Source organism: Pinus tabuliformis, chromosome 7 (assembly GCF_031772625.1).
Source record: "Pinus tabuliformis cultivar Carrire ecotype Pingquan chromosome 7, CPIR1, whole genome shotgun sequence".
Lineage (NCBI taxonomy): Eukaryota > Viridiplantae > Streptophyta > Pinopsida > Pinales > Pinaceae > Pinus > Pinus tabuliformis.
The window spans coordinates 1,052,376,051-1,052,391,307 of NC_142293.1; the positions used below are offsets into that span (position 1 = coordinate 1,052,376,051).

General features: G+C 37.3%; 1 protein-coding gene across 1 annotated transcript in view; it reads right to left on the reverse strand.

Moving 5' to 3' along the window:
- Positions 1 to 15,257, reverse strand: part of LOC149251276 (ketose-bisphosphate aldolase class-II family protein) — a 457,406-nt gene that overhangs the window by 401,499 nt on the left and 40,650 nt on the right. The gene's annotated exons all lie outside the window — the stretch shown is intronic.

Below are 15,257 nucleotides of genomic sequence, written 5' to 3' on the forward strand. Positions count from 1 at the left end.
GAACCATTTAGAAAAAGTTAATTATTTTAATTAAATCGTCTCGAGGTGGAATTTCCAAAAACAATTTACCGGTTTTGGAGAATACAAGTATTCTAACCTCTCCACCAAATTTTGTGGCTAAAACACAACCGATGCTACAAAAATCAACAAAATGTTCATACTTGCTAATCAATCTAACCTTAAGATTGAATTCAAGTTGCTAAATTGGTGAAGCCTTAACTAATCTAATTAACATCATAATCTCCTAGAGCTTATTACCCTTAGCAAGTTTTCTTCTTAGAATCATCTTTAGAGACCACCCCCCTTGGTTTAGCTAGGAGAGAACCTAAACGGAGAGAGTTGGGAATAGGTGACAACCCCTTCTCTGAGCATTGCGCCTTAAAGACCACACCTCATGGGGTTGAAGACTTTTCCCACATTAATCTAGGTGTGCATCTAAGGCGACAACGGGATTGTTGTGAATAATGATGTCAATGAAAAGTGAGAGTGAAAAAAGATGGCTCCTACAAGAAGCAAGATGCAGAAAACGAAGAATCAATCTAAACTAATGCTTGAAAACCAAACTTTCCAAACGAATAGTTGATCTGAGAGAAAAATATACAATGGAGATGGATCCAAAGTCTATAGTACAAATAATGGAAACATATTATTGCATGCTAGTACTATATCCTTTAACATCCAAAGTCGAGTGGAAAAAACTCAAGATCGAAAATTGTCTAGAGTAAGAGCTAGACGAGAATCTAGATTGTATATCTTGTTGTTGAAAGAGGTCGTTCATCATTGGGGCCTGGTCAATCTCACTTGACTGCTAGTATGGGAGTTGAACTGACAATGCTACTAAGGTTTGTGAGAACTAAGGATGGCCCCCTAAGACTACACTAATATGGAATTAGAATCAAAGCTATTATCAATTTGTCTCTAAATGCCCCTAGCAAATGGGAGCACTATAAAAAAGGAAGTGATCATCCATGTGGATGTTGGTCTTCAAGGTGACCAAAGAGTATGGGAATAAAGCATGAGGGCCTCCTACATGTATGAGGGCAAAGATCTTTGATTAGAGCACCTAAAGAAACTAGAGAAGATCCTTGACTCTCTAAATAAGCAGTGGAACCGACCTTAGATCTCATATTAGATGGGGCAACAGGAAGTGAAGTGCTCCTTTTTCTCAACCTCCTGAAGATGGCACAATTGGAAGATCTTGTCTAACCAATCAAGTTGGTGTTGCTCCTCTACCCGAAATCTATGTGAACCCAATCTGAACTAAATTTGGGGAATACGAAGACCATGCAACCAATGATGATGCATTTATGAGGTCTAGACAATGAGTCTATCCCTCAACTCCTTGAAGTGCTCAGCATGGATGGCCATCTTCAAACATAACCCACCCTGCAGGTTTGTCTAAGTGACCTGTTGACCTGTTGACCCTGCTGCCTACACCTACCTACAAGTCAGTGAGAAAAGCCTTCAACCCCACAAGGTGTGGTTGGTGGCAAGGAACTCAGAGAAGGGGTTGTCAAACTAATCCCGACTCTCTCCATTTGAGCTATCTCCTAAGTTAGCTAAGGGGGGTGATCCCTAATGAAAAGTTAAGTTAAATAGATGTGAGTTTCTAGGAGAATTGTTAGAGTTAAATAGGTTATTTCTTTAAAATTTATAAGCAAAATTGAAATGAGCAATAACCATCAATACATAAGATAAGCATCAAATACATAAACAACCAGTGCCTTCAAAGTATTGCTCTTTAAGAAATGAAATTGTATTTGCTTAAAATGAAGTGAAATGCTTTCAAATGGAAGGCCAAAATAATCCTAAAAAGTGAAACAATAAATTGTTACCACAAGTATTATAAATGCTTTTAAGATGAATAAATCTACAAATCAAAGCATGGAAACTATCTTGCTCAAAAAGATCCCATTAAAAATCTACTTGTGAGAATGAGATGATAAAAGAACTCAAATGTTAGACCAAGCTAACAACATGAAATTAAGTTTACAAGCCCAAAATAATAGTACTTGAAAGTGAAATCAACCATTCATGACAATATGCAATTAAACCAAAAGATAAGCCAATTTCCAAGTACAAGAAAATTAAAACTTATTGCAAAATTAAAAGGGATTACAATGCTTGTATCCAAAGTGCCTCTTGAAATAAGATTTGAATTTGAGACTTTAAACCATCAAGATAGCAAGAAATTTAAGAACTTTGCAAACAAAGCAAATGTGATGGAATGTTGTTCTTGGTTTATTTCAATGTTGCACGAAGCGGGGACGAAACGGGGACGTTTTTTGGAAGCGGGGAAGCGAAAGCGTCATTTTCCAAAAATCTAGGAAGCGAAGCGTCTGCTATATATATATATATATATATATATATATTTTTTTGCATTTATACTCAAAACAAACATCCCAAATACCAAATTAGCTATAGAAGACATAAAAACATGCATATTTTTGCATAAATCAAGATAGATATAGCATCCATTGTACATTAATGATTAATTATTTGAGCATCAACCATTTAGATGCATCAACCATCTAGAATCTAGATTCTTCTCCTCTTGTCTAGCCTTTGCCTCTACCTCAATTGTCTAGGGATATTAGTCAATGTTGCCCAATTTTGATCAAACTACCTAATTCAAGACTTAAAATATGGTAGAAAAAGCTTAACATGCTTGATCGATGATTTTGACTTGATTGAAAGGTAATTTTTTGCTAAGGGCATGACAAAGGAGTTCAACAATTAACACCACCAACACTAGGGTACATATAGGGCTTGGTGCTCTTGATTAAATGCTAATCGCATACCTTCATACTTGATATAATCTAATGAAATGCCACAATCCCATTGATCCTGAGTTCCTGAAAACTGTTAAGTCTGCTGAATTCTGAATAGGATATGAAATTCTATTTTCTCCATATGAAGTCCAATGAGTCTGGAACCACTCTCAAACATCCTCAGTCATTTCATGGTAATGTTAAATTTTTTAGTAAAAGGATGAAAATGAAAAATAAAGGAGAATGTCACTTTTACTTTAAGAATTTAACGTTACCATGAGGGAGTATCTGCTATATTTATATTTTTTTTATATTTTTTTTGCCTTCATTCCTCACCCTAACCCAAGGTGGACCCACCCCCAATATGCAAACTCACCTAAAATTAAAAAAATAAAAATCGATTTTCTAAACTACGCGGCGCTTTTTCCGAAAGCGTGTACGGAATCGTACAGGAATCGTACGCTTCGCCCTCCGAAGCACCGCGCTCCGTACGGTCGAAGCGTCATACAAAGCGCGCTTCGGAGATTAGGAAGCGTGCTTAGAAGGGACGCTTCCAGAATTTCCAAGAAGCGTCCAAAACAGGCGGAACCGCGTTTCCAAATTTGGAGTCGCACTTTCGGGGACGCTTCCTGTACGAATCCATACGGGACGCGCTTCAGGCATTAGATCCGGGGGGAGGGGGGACGTTTCCTGCAACATTGGTTTATTTTATTAATTAGTGCTAAGGCAAAGTTACAATTGAATTCTAGTACTTAGACCTCATCCTCGCCCAAATATTTGGATCTCACAATGGGAAGTCAATAAAGGTAGAGGGTCCCTAAAAGTCTATTCAACCAACTTAAGTTAGAGGTACGTTTTAGTGAGGATTGGGGCCTTCGTATACTAAAATGCCTAGAGGATGTAGGCATTTACAGTGTAAGTTCCTCAGATAGAACACCAAAGGACACCACTCACAAACAAATCACAAATCAATACACCAGTATTCTTGACGTGGTTAAAACCTTCAAAGAAGGAAACAGTCCACGGCCTGAACCAATGCAGCCACTTCAGGCAATTTATTAATGTAAAAGAAAAAACATTTACATAAGCTTCTCTCATGGACGGTCACCTTACAAATGACCCTCCATGCTCTTTAAATAGAGATCATGGACCAATCAGGTGTTAAGCCACGGATCAAGTGTGGGTAATACTGAGGAAAGAATGAACCATCAGATCACTTCATGTGTAGAACATACCGTGACCGTCAGATTGTAAGTTACAAAAATACATGGTAAAGAAATACACTTTACCTAACTCTACACTAGACCAAGCTATACTTAACTATTTCCTATATGTCAGAATATCCTAACATCTCCCCTTAAGAACAATTTGGGATAGAATTGAAGGATGTACAAATATGACACAATAGGAGAAGGAAGGAGGCATTAGAGCCTATCCCCCCTTAGTGACAACTTCCTAAACTCCAACCATAAATCAAAGTTTCGTAAACTTCACCTCTGCGAGAGCCTTTGTAACGATGCTTGCAACTTGATCATATATTGCACTTCAAGAACATGGTCATGAATGAGCTTTCTGATGAAATGCATGTGTAGTTCAATGTGTTTGTTCCACTAATGTTGGACTGGATCTTTGCATAGTTGAATGGCACTTTGATTATCACACCAAAGTGTAGTCGGATGCTGCTGTTGAAAGCCAAACTCTGACACGATCTAACGAAGCCATAGGGCTTCCTTACCAGCTTCTACAGCACCACGATACTCTGTTTCTACTAAAGAAAGAGAATGGCACTTTGTTTCTTGCAAGCCCATGTAATAGGTCCAGAACCAAGAGTGAAGACATAACCTACAATAGACTTCCCATCATCAAGGTCACCAGCCCAATCGGAATCAGTGAAACCAACCAATAGAGGAGATGCTTCTGCACTGTAATGAATCCCAAACTGAACTGTACCTTGAACATAATGAAGTATTCTTTTAGCTGCTTTCCAATGACTTGCATGTGGGTTTTGCATAAACCAAGCAATAAGGCCAACAGCAAAGGAAAGGTTAGGACAAGTATGGGTTAGATACAAAAGTTTTCCTACAAGCTGATGGTATAAGGTATCATCAACTTCAGGGGAAGTACAAGTGACTGAAAGTTTGGCTCCAGACTGAAAGGGGGGAGGGGCTGGTTTACAATCTTCCATGTGAAAGTGGCATAGAAAATCACATGCATACTTGGACTGGGAAAGGGAAATACCTTCCTTGGATTGCAAGACTTGAAGACCAAGAAAATAATGAAAGTGTCCTAAGTCTATCATTTCAAACTGCTTTTTAAGGTTGGACTCCACATGGTTTATAAGGTTGGGATCACTACCAGTAAGGATAAGATCATCAACATAAAGAACAAGAATGATAAGAGACTTACCCACTTTCTTGGTGTAGACAGTATTGTCAAAATGACACCTAGAAAAGCTAGTATCTAAAAGAAAGCTATCCATTTTGGCATACCAAGCCCGAGGGGCTTTCTTGAGACCATAAAGGGATTTCTTAAGCTGACATACAAGGCTGGAGTCTATTTGTATAAAGCCAGGGGGTTGTTCCATATAGATTTCTTCATGCAAGTCCCCATGCAAGAAGGCAGATTTAACATCCATCGAATGGATTTCCCATTTGAAAGAGGCAGCAAGGGAAAGAATAAGGCGGATAGAGTTCATTTTGGCAACAGGGCAAAAGGTTTCAGTATATTCAATGCCTTCAAATCATGAAAAACCCTTAGCAACAAGACGAGCTTTATGTTTATCAACTTTTCCATCTGGTCCAAACTTGGTTCTGTAAACCCATTTGCATCTAACAAGCTTTCGTCCCTTTGGAAGAGGAACAAGATCCCATGTATCATTTGCCAATAATGAACGATATTCTTCATTCATAGCTACGTCCCAATCTAAATGGCCTGAAGCTTCTGCAAAGGTGTCAGGATCATAATTCATTGAAGCTTGAGCCAGTAAAGAAGAGGCTCTATCAAATTGAGAATGTGTGTGACGTTGATCTGTAAGATCACCTGCAAGAGCACCTGTTTCATCCCAAGTAGCGCGTACCCATTTTGGAAGTTGAGGATTTGAAGGAGGATCCCGAGAAGGTGGGGGAGGATTGTCATCCTCATTGTCATTGTCTGAAGAAGAAATATTTTCAGAAGTAGAAGGGATAGAGAGAGGTGGCACATCCGCCAAACTAGGCTCGTAGGCTGCAATATATTTTCACCAAACTTTACATCTCTTCTAATGATAACATTTTTGGATTTAGATGGAAGAAGTCTATATCCTTTGAAATCTTCAGAATATCCAACAAAAATGCATTTTTCACTCTTAGGTTCTAAGGCTTTAAGTTCTCATCTGGAATATGGGCCCATGTTTCACTTCCAAAAATAAGAAAGTGACTTACATCTGGTTTAATTGAACTCCATGCTTCTTCTGGAGTAATATTCTTTAAAACCTTAGTAGGAGTGTGATTTACTATGTAATTTGCACAGTTAATTGTTTTTGCCCAAAAATTAACAATAAGTCCTTTAAATTGAAGCATACAATTAGCCATTTCCTTTAGGGTGTGATTCTTCCTTTCAGCTACACCATTGTGTTGTGGAGTATATGGAACAGTATGTTGCGTTTGAATTCCATGCTCAGTGCAAAAGTTGATGAATTTGTTGTTAACATATTCTCCGCCATTATCAAATCTTAGCTTAAGAATTTGATGTCTAGATTGTTTCTCAACAAAGGCCTTAAAGGCCAAGAACATGTTAAATACTTCACTCTTGAGTTTTAAGAAGTATACCCAAGTGCGTCAGGAGAAATCATCAATGAAAGTTAAGAAATACTTGTAGCCAGAGAATGAAACAACTGGAAGTGGACCACATAAATCACTATGCACAAGTTATAGAGGGGCTGAGGTGTGCCAAGAGGCACGTTTTTCAAAACTATCCCGATGATGTTTTCCGAGTACACATGGAACAAACATCGTCTCTGCAAGATACCATAGGAAGACCTATCACCATATTTTCTTTACATAGATTTTGAAGGGAGCAATAGTTTAAGTGACCAAATTGTTCATGCGAAAGTTTGCTCACTTCATCATTATTAGCAACAAATACCGAGGGAAGAGTTGATGACCCAAATTTGTTAAACTTATACAACTTTGTAGAATCATCAACAATTCTAGTAGTTAAAATCTGTCTAGGATCTCTTAGGTCCTTAATTACAACATCGTGAGGTGAAAATTCAACGGTTTTACTTTCACCTGAATGAGTTATTTGATATACAGATAGAAGGTTGCAGGATAAGGTTGGAACACATAATACATCATTAAATTGACCATTGTCTAGATGAATAGTTCTAGTCCCTACAACACTAAGGGATTTATCATCACCAACATATATATTTTTGGTGTTACAATCATTTAAAGAAGAAAACATGGCTTTGTTTTTTGCCATGTGATAAGAAGCTGCAGAATCAATGAGCCATTCATGAGAATGAGAAGAAGAAGATACATTTCATGCATAACCAGACCGAGATGCTTGACAACCACATGCAGAACGTAGTATTCCTAAAGATGAAGTTGAAGTTCAAGAGTGCTCCAAATGGATGTTATCCTTCTTCATTATTGCTTCCAAGGCTTCCATCTTCTTAAAGCATTTGGATTCTAAGTGGTCATCTCGATTACAAAAGTTGTAATGTCTATCAGTCTTCTTCCCTTTGTTTTTATTTGCCTTATCATTTTGTTGAATTGATTTTTCATTTTGAGACTGAAAGTGCTTAGGACCCTTGGTTGGTTTAGGACCATTTTTTTTAGGATGCTTCTTCTTATGATTCTTTGAACTTGGTTGTTGTTGGGTGGCTAAGGCTTTCTTAGAAGAGTTTCCAAGATTAAGAAGACCAAGATGTAAGATTTTTTCTTGTTCTCTTATTAAAGAATCACAAAAGGCATCAAAAGAGGGGGACTTGTAGTCTTGTCCTTGAAAAATAAAGGCTTCTCTAGTAGAATGGAAGGTGGAAACAAACACAGAGTAGGCTAGTCCCAACTTAGTAAGAATGGAATAGATAAGGCTACTATCTTCTTTCTTAAAATTAACACCTTTCAAGAGAAGTCTAAGGGTCTTGAACTTGGACAAAAAATCTTCAATAGAAGAAAAATTATTGGGGTCCAACGTAAGCAATTCATTTTTGAGTTGATGGGCTCTAATTTCATTTTTAATTCCAAAAACTTTATTGAGTTGTTTCATTGTTTCATAAGGGGTATCAAGTTCTGCGATATGGAATCTAAGGTCTGGAGAAATAGACATCCCTATCAACCCACGTGCTTGATATTGCCTATTTTTTCATTTGGCTTGCTTATCTTCATCTTTAGGTTTAAACTCTTGGCCTGAGGCTATTCTATAAAGACCTTTACTTCTAAGTAAATCCTCCATGTAGGACACCCATTGGAAGTAGTTGGTGTTGTCAAGAATAACTTGGCATGGACTTTCCATTTTAATAGAAAATGACGTTGTAGATGCTAAAACTAAGAGTTCCAATGGAAAGATCTCGAAAAATTAGGCCGATTCAAAAAAATGGCTCTGAAAATGACTTTCAGATGAAAAAGTTATGACTTTTTGAAGAAAAGTTGTTGAAGATGTCGACAAAGCACGTGAATGTGTGGAAGAGAATGATAATGTTATATTTAAAATAAAAAATCCCCTCTTTCCAAACTTAATCTAATTAGCTCACTTTTAAAAAAAAATTATATGACCCACTTTTATAAATAAGTGAAAGTCACTTTTATAATGGTACTTTATGAGCTACCCACTAAATTGTAACTTAAATAAAAGATAAAGAAACTTTAGAATTATAAGTGACTCACTTTTTATAATGGGTGAGAACACTTTTACATAAAGTAACTTTAAAACATAAGTTACATGTGTTTTTTGAAAAAGAAACTCAACAAAAAAAAGGCTTGAAGATTTGGAGTGCGTGCTTACTTGAGAAAACCATTTTTGCCTACAAAACAAAAAACCACACAACCCAAAACGGACATGCAAAAAAAACCAAACCTTACAGCTTGAAGTTAAATTTCGCCGAAAACTAAATATTTTCCTCAATGTTTCTGATTTTCCTAGATCACATTAAGGCACGGCGGAAAAGAGCATACGCATGAGAAAAATTCTTCCTTTCTGTTTCTGATTTGCCCAGATCGCACAGAGTCACAGGGCAAAGAGCATATGCAGAAATGAAAGGTATGGATCCGGTAATAAAAAACAGAGAGATAAATAAACTGAAATAAACAGAGAGATAAATAACTAAAACTGCAAATAAATATTGTATACCTCCAGATCTTAAAAATGACGTAGCTAGGGCTACAGGGAAACTTTTCGCATGAAACGAAAGGGGTTCCTCACTGGAACAAATGCTCCTAACACAATCAAGCAGTCATCTTGGCGCAAAAGCGGTCAGAAACAGTAGATCTAGGAAAGAACAGTCGGATGCAATTGTACCGGCTTCGGATTTGGATCACCAATAAATACGGCCCTCAAATAGCTCCAATACCATGTAGGAATTTACAGGATAAGTTCCTCAGATAGAACACCAAAGGACACTACTCACGAACAAATCACAAATCAATACACCAGTATTCTTGACGTGGTTAAAACCCTCAAAGAGGGAAACAGTCCACAACCTGAGCCAACACGGCCACTTCAAGCAATTTATTAATGTAAAAGAAAGAAAATTTACATAAGCTTCTCTCATGAACGGTCACCTTACAAATGACCCTCCATGCTCTTTAAATAGAGATCATGGACCAATCAGGTGTTAAGCCATGGATCAAGTGTCAGTAATACCGAGGAGAGAATGAACTGTCGGATCACTTCATATCTAGAACATATCGTGACCGTCGGATTGTAAGTTACAAAAGTACATAGTAAAGAAACACACTTTACCTAACTCTACACTAGACCAAGTTATACTTAACTATTTCCTATGTGTCAGAATATCCTAACAGACGAAGTGCAAATTGTGTTAATTCCCCAAATTAAACTAATGCTTCACGCAAATGCTTCAAAGAAAAATAGTTTGCAAAACTTGAGAGGCTAAATGTAAATAAGCTCATATGTGTTTGCACCATTGAATGGAAAATAAGCAAGTAAAATGGAATAGATTTCTTTAAGCTACAATCGTTTCAAATAAATGATAGTGCTCTAATAGTTTTCATGACATATAGCATAAATTGACCAAGTAGTGAAGCATGTACTTGAAGAAATTATGAAACAATTAAAACTTGTCATAGTATGAAATGTTTACACATAAAATAAGATTTTCTCAAGTTTACAATTTGGAAGCGTATCCATGTGTTAATTTAAATACAAGATTAGTATAAATTTGCATGTGGGGTGAAATGTGTTGATTATGCACAATAAGAAATTAAAAGCTAAGAAAACTAGAAGCGAGATTAGGCCACCTACAAGAATCCCTCCTCTAAATGAGGAAGGGGGATGCCATGGGAAAAATTTCAAGCTCCCTCTAACAATTTTTTTTATCTTTTATTAGAGCTTAAAGCAGGTAAAAATGCCTCTAAGAGGGCAGTCCACGATACAAGAGAGTCAGAGATCTTTACAAAGATGGGACTCTAACAAAGTTAGACTCTCTCCTCAAAAAATATAACAACAACAAACTTGAAGATGCAAAAAACTCTCAAAAAAAGATTCACAAAGCTCAAAAGGCCCACGGCCGAGATGAGTTTGCAACTCTCTCCCAAGTGCTTATGGCCTCCCTAGAAATCAACCTTTGGATAGCGTGAGGGGGTCTTGCATACACAGGAGTGAGTAGTTTTCCAAAGCTTCTTCTCAAGCTCCTTGTTGCCCAATGCTCAAGCCTATGGGCTGCAAAACATAAAAAAACCAATTGTCAGTGTGAAATTAGGAAAAAGAAATGAAAACTAAACTTAGAATTTAATTTACAAAGTATTGGCTCAAGTAATGGGAGTGAACCCCATACTTGCCTAGCTTTAGAAATGACTCTTGAATAGGAGATATAACTTTGAAAAAACTGGAATCAAATTTGAAATTAAATGGATGATCATGTAGTTATAGAGCAAGAAAACTCTATTTTGCTCTTCGTTGGATAGAAAAGTTGGAGCGAAAAAATGGTTGAGTCTTGGATTGTTGTGACTCTAGGAATGAGTTGATCTAATTGAAATTTCTCCCACTTCCAAATGGATTCCTGCACACAATACAAAAGATCTTTCCTACACACTTGAACACGTATTAGTTTGTACAAGATTAGAGCAATATAATGAATAAGATAAACCAAACATTCCTCCTAAAATGAATTGGCAAGCTTATCCCTAGAATACTACTCTAAATCATGATATGTGCAAGATAGCTTGTACACATCAATCCAAGCAAGATGGCAAGTATAAAATAATATTAATTCAATATGCGAAAGAAATTAAACACAATAACAGTAGCATGAAAGGACATAACCTTATAACGCCAAGAGAATTCCAGCCAGATAGCCCCAAAGTCTTGTTTGTATTAAGAAAGTATGCAAGTACAAAATGGCAGAGTTTCTTCAAGCCCAATAGCTCATTACATGATACAATATGAGAGCATATAGCCTCATTATATAAAGAGTTGGGAGCAAATCTCAAGGAAGAATGCATGTGAGAACTCAACTTGGAGCAAATCGCAAGGAAAGAAAAGTCAAGTTCAATGTGGAGAAGATAGAGACATCAGAACAAAATCGAATTCCATATGTGCACATCAAGGGAAATCGAATTCCATATGGCATAGTAAACTCATCCATGAGTGAATCCAAGTACCATGATAACTCCAGTCAACAAATGCAAACTCAAACCACGTGATGCCACATATGTAGATGATCCCCAGATAGCTTTGTGTGATTCCTCCATGTGCAACTCGTAGCCCTCAAGACTGGAGTGCTAAGAGTAGAACCTGAGATAAATGTGAAAGAGGCAGTAAAGGAATATTCCTTCAGTCCAAATACACCATGGAATATTCCTTCAGTGCATGAGCTCCTCTAATAAATTCGATTTTCCACATGTGTAACTGTTGCTTTATCTCTGGGAAATTTGATTTTATGAAATAATGGTGTATTTATGATGCAGTGTGCTCAATCATCTTCCACATGTCCGTTGACTTAACTCTTTGACTTAGAATAATTTCCAAGTCATTTCCACGTCATTCTGTCAAATGGAATAATTTATTTCTCTCTATTTTATTTAATTATAACCTAATTAAATGCCACAATTTCCACTAAACTTAGGAAATGTGGGTTTTGATGGTCCAAAACACATTATTAACCCCTCAAAGTGTGTCATAGTAGAAAGTTGAGGATGAGAGGTGTAATTTTGAATACTCATATGCCATACAACTTATCTAGACTACACTTATTACAATTTAAATACAATTTTAGTTGCAATTTTTGACCTGCAAGAAATCTAAGAAATTAAAAAATGACTACCTAGACCTAACCAAATTCTACGAATTTTTTTGTGTGATCTAGTATGGTAATATACATCGACTCTAAACACTAAAATGTGTTAGGAGCTCAACCTTCAAACCGTCACCCCGGCTTTGGGGTAAAAAGTGAGTGAAAAAACCCAGAAAATTATCCGCCTCTGAAAAAATGATAATTAACCAGATAAAAAAAGCACTCCAAGGTGTACTCGTTTGTTGATAAAGTCTCAACATTCTATGTGTGTTACACACTCAAAACTCCTCATTACTAGTATCACTTATTACAATTCCCGACAGGGTGTGGAATCTGGATACAAGAAAGATGATGAGAAGATAAAAGTAGAGTTAAAAAACTCTGTTGACTGATGATATCTGATGGTACAAGTGTCCTCTCAAGCATCCCTGGGCATGGAGTCTTTCATATAATCATCAGGTGTCATCCCAGTGGTCAACATGACCTATACAAACTACCTATAAATGTCATCTTGAATGATCCTATTCGACTCTTATCTAGTAGGTAGGAGGTGGTCGAGGGCATCAAAGGAGTATCTTAGCAGAATAAGCAGGTCCACCAAAACACACACTGACTCCAAAAGATTGGAGACCCTTGTAAACCAACATTGAACCCAGCCTAGTGGGGTGCCCAAAGCAATGGGCATTGATTAATAGTAGGCCAAGTATAGGTACTGGTCTCATCCCTTTGCCAAGTTAAAAAATTTCCAAACATAGTGTAGAAATAAGACAAGGTTGAACACAATCTCAAGTCTAAGGGGCCGAGCACCAAACTTTGCAAGAAAAGGGAAAAGAGATTGTTTATTTGCATCTAATAATGCATAAGGGAAGAGTCTGTACTCTCTCAGCTAAGTCCCAGTTGGACTCTAGCAAACAAGGCATCCAAACCTTTGAACCATAATGAAACATGGGGAAGATAAGGGTGTCCATGAGAGATATCTTGGACATGATGTCATGAAGACAGTGCCTGAAACATTATCTCTCAAGAAGGGCTAGAGACGTGTATCCTTTGTTGACCTAGGGCTGAAAAGCATGGCTCAGACTAAAACAAGGCCCTATGAATTACACCTGTAAGTATAGGCATTTGTGATCTCAATCTCCTCCCCTTTGGAAACGAAGTGATGATCTGACAAGACATTCTCCAACCCAGTGAAGATCATTACCTTTGCTTTACCCAAGTTGACAGTTAAGTGTCAAAGATCAAAGAAAAGGTCAAAGCTTCTCATTGTCTCTATTGACCCTCCAAGGATGAGGCCAAGCTCTAGGTATATGAATTTGCACTTATAATTTCTTTCTACATAGTTAGTTTTAGCTTCAATCTCTTAACTGTGACATGAGGTCCTATCCTCTCAATGCCTACACAGATGAAATGTCACAATGTACTTTTTCAGTCCCTGTAGTTGCTTTTGCCTATGCGTAGATATTGACATAAATGCCCTTTCTGTTTATCTATCTTTCTTTCTTTTCATTCAATAGTTTAGTTTAGCACCTAGGACTTGCTTTGGCACTCCCACAGCTGTCACTACCAGATTGTACTTTTCAGTCCTATTTAGTTGTTTTTTTGGTCATTCAAGGAACATTATTATCTTATTTTATCTCTGCATCTTCGCACATAGAAACCTCTAATAAGGTCTTTATCCCTCTTTGATGTTTACCATCTCAACTTTCCTGCAAAAAACTCCACCACCACTACACTCAATCAGTCTATCCCTACAATCACTTGTTTGAAAAATATCCTTTCATGAGATTTTGAAAGTTCAAATAGTCTTTGTAAAGGTTTTACGGTAAAGTTTTCTTTTATTAAAGTCAAAATTTATTCTGTTTAGGTGTTTTCTCTTTTTTTCTTCACACTTGAGACAGTGCTCAAGGTTGCCAAAAACTTTGTTTAAGTTCCCCAAACATGTCGAACCTAGTCGTCCCATTTGTAAATTTTTCATATTCAAGCCTCGTATTTCTTGTTTGTCAAAGAGAATGCCAGTACCTGCCGTAATTTTTTCAGCTTAGCCTTACTTTAAATTTTAACGGAAGAAAATTCACAAAAATATGAAGGATAAATTCCTCCAAAGACAGTTAAAGCAATGTTTGGTTGAAGATCAAAATATCTAAACTGGGAGAAGTAATTCCAACTCTACATAACAATGTAGCCATTTTTCTAGTGACTAGAAAATAAAAAATCCAGAGAAAAAAGTACAGTGTAATGTTCCTAAATAAGAATACAAGTGATATAAAACAAATAATCCGTTCAACAAAATATAAAAACGAAATACACATTAAACACCCATGGAAATGCTGGAAATAAGGGGGCTGCTGAGCCATTTTATTACTTTCTTGAGGTAAAAATACAATGGATAATAGAATGGTGCACCTGGGCTTGTCTCAATGGACAAGCATGACCAAACCAAGGTGAGAAATGGCTGAACCAATGACTGCTCTAACCGCTGCACCAATCTACACTGCGTTACCCAGAAAAACTGCCTTTCTGCTAAGTTCGAATGGCTGGAAAGTCCACTTCCTGTGCTCAGAAAATTATAAGATTTGAACCCCAGACTCCTTGGCCTAAACCTAGAAAACCCCACAAAGGAATTTAGCTGGTTTAGACTTCTGAAATTCGACCCCCAAGGAGCCCAACTTCCGCTACAACTGCAAAACTCAGCCTGCTGGAATCTGCCTGTAAATTCTCTTGGAAAATGTCCCAAAGTGCTAGGTTGATCCCTACTACAAATCCCCTAACTTCCCAGATGGGATTCCGGCCTGTAGCATCTGCTCCTAAGCCCCACGAAAATGTTGGATTGGCCCTCTGCGTTGTCCCCAAGCCTAGTAATTTGAACTACTGGGATGTTGGCTCTGTTGGCTCCAAAACTCTCAAGAAATGTTGGCCTACTGCTGCTCTCCCAATCCTATGACTCTCCTGGCAAATGGTTGATCAATGGTAGCTCCAACTCCTCCTGCGTATTCTCCAAATAGCCCAGAAATACGCACTCCCTGTAAGTGGTT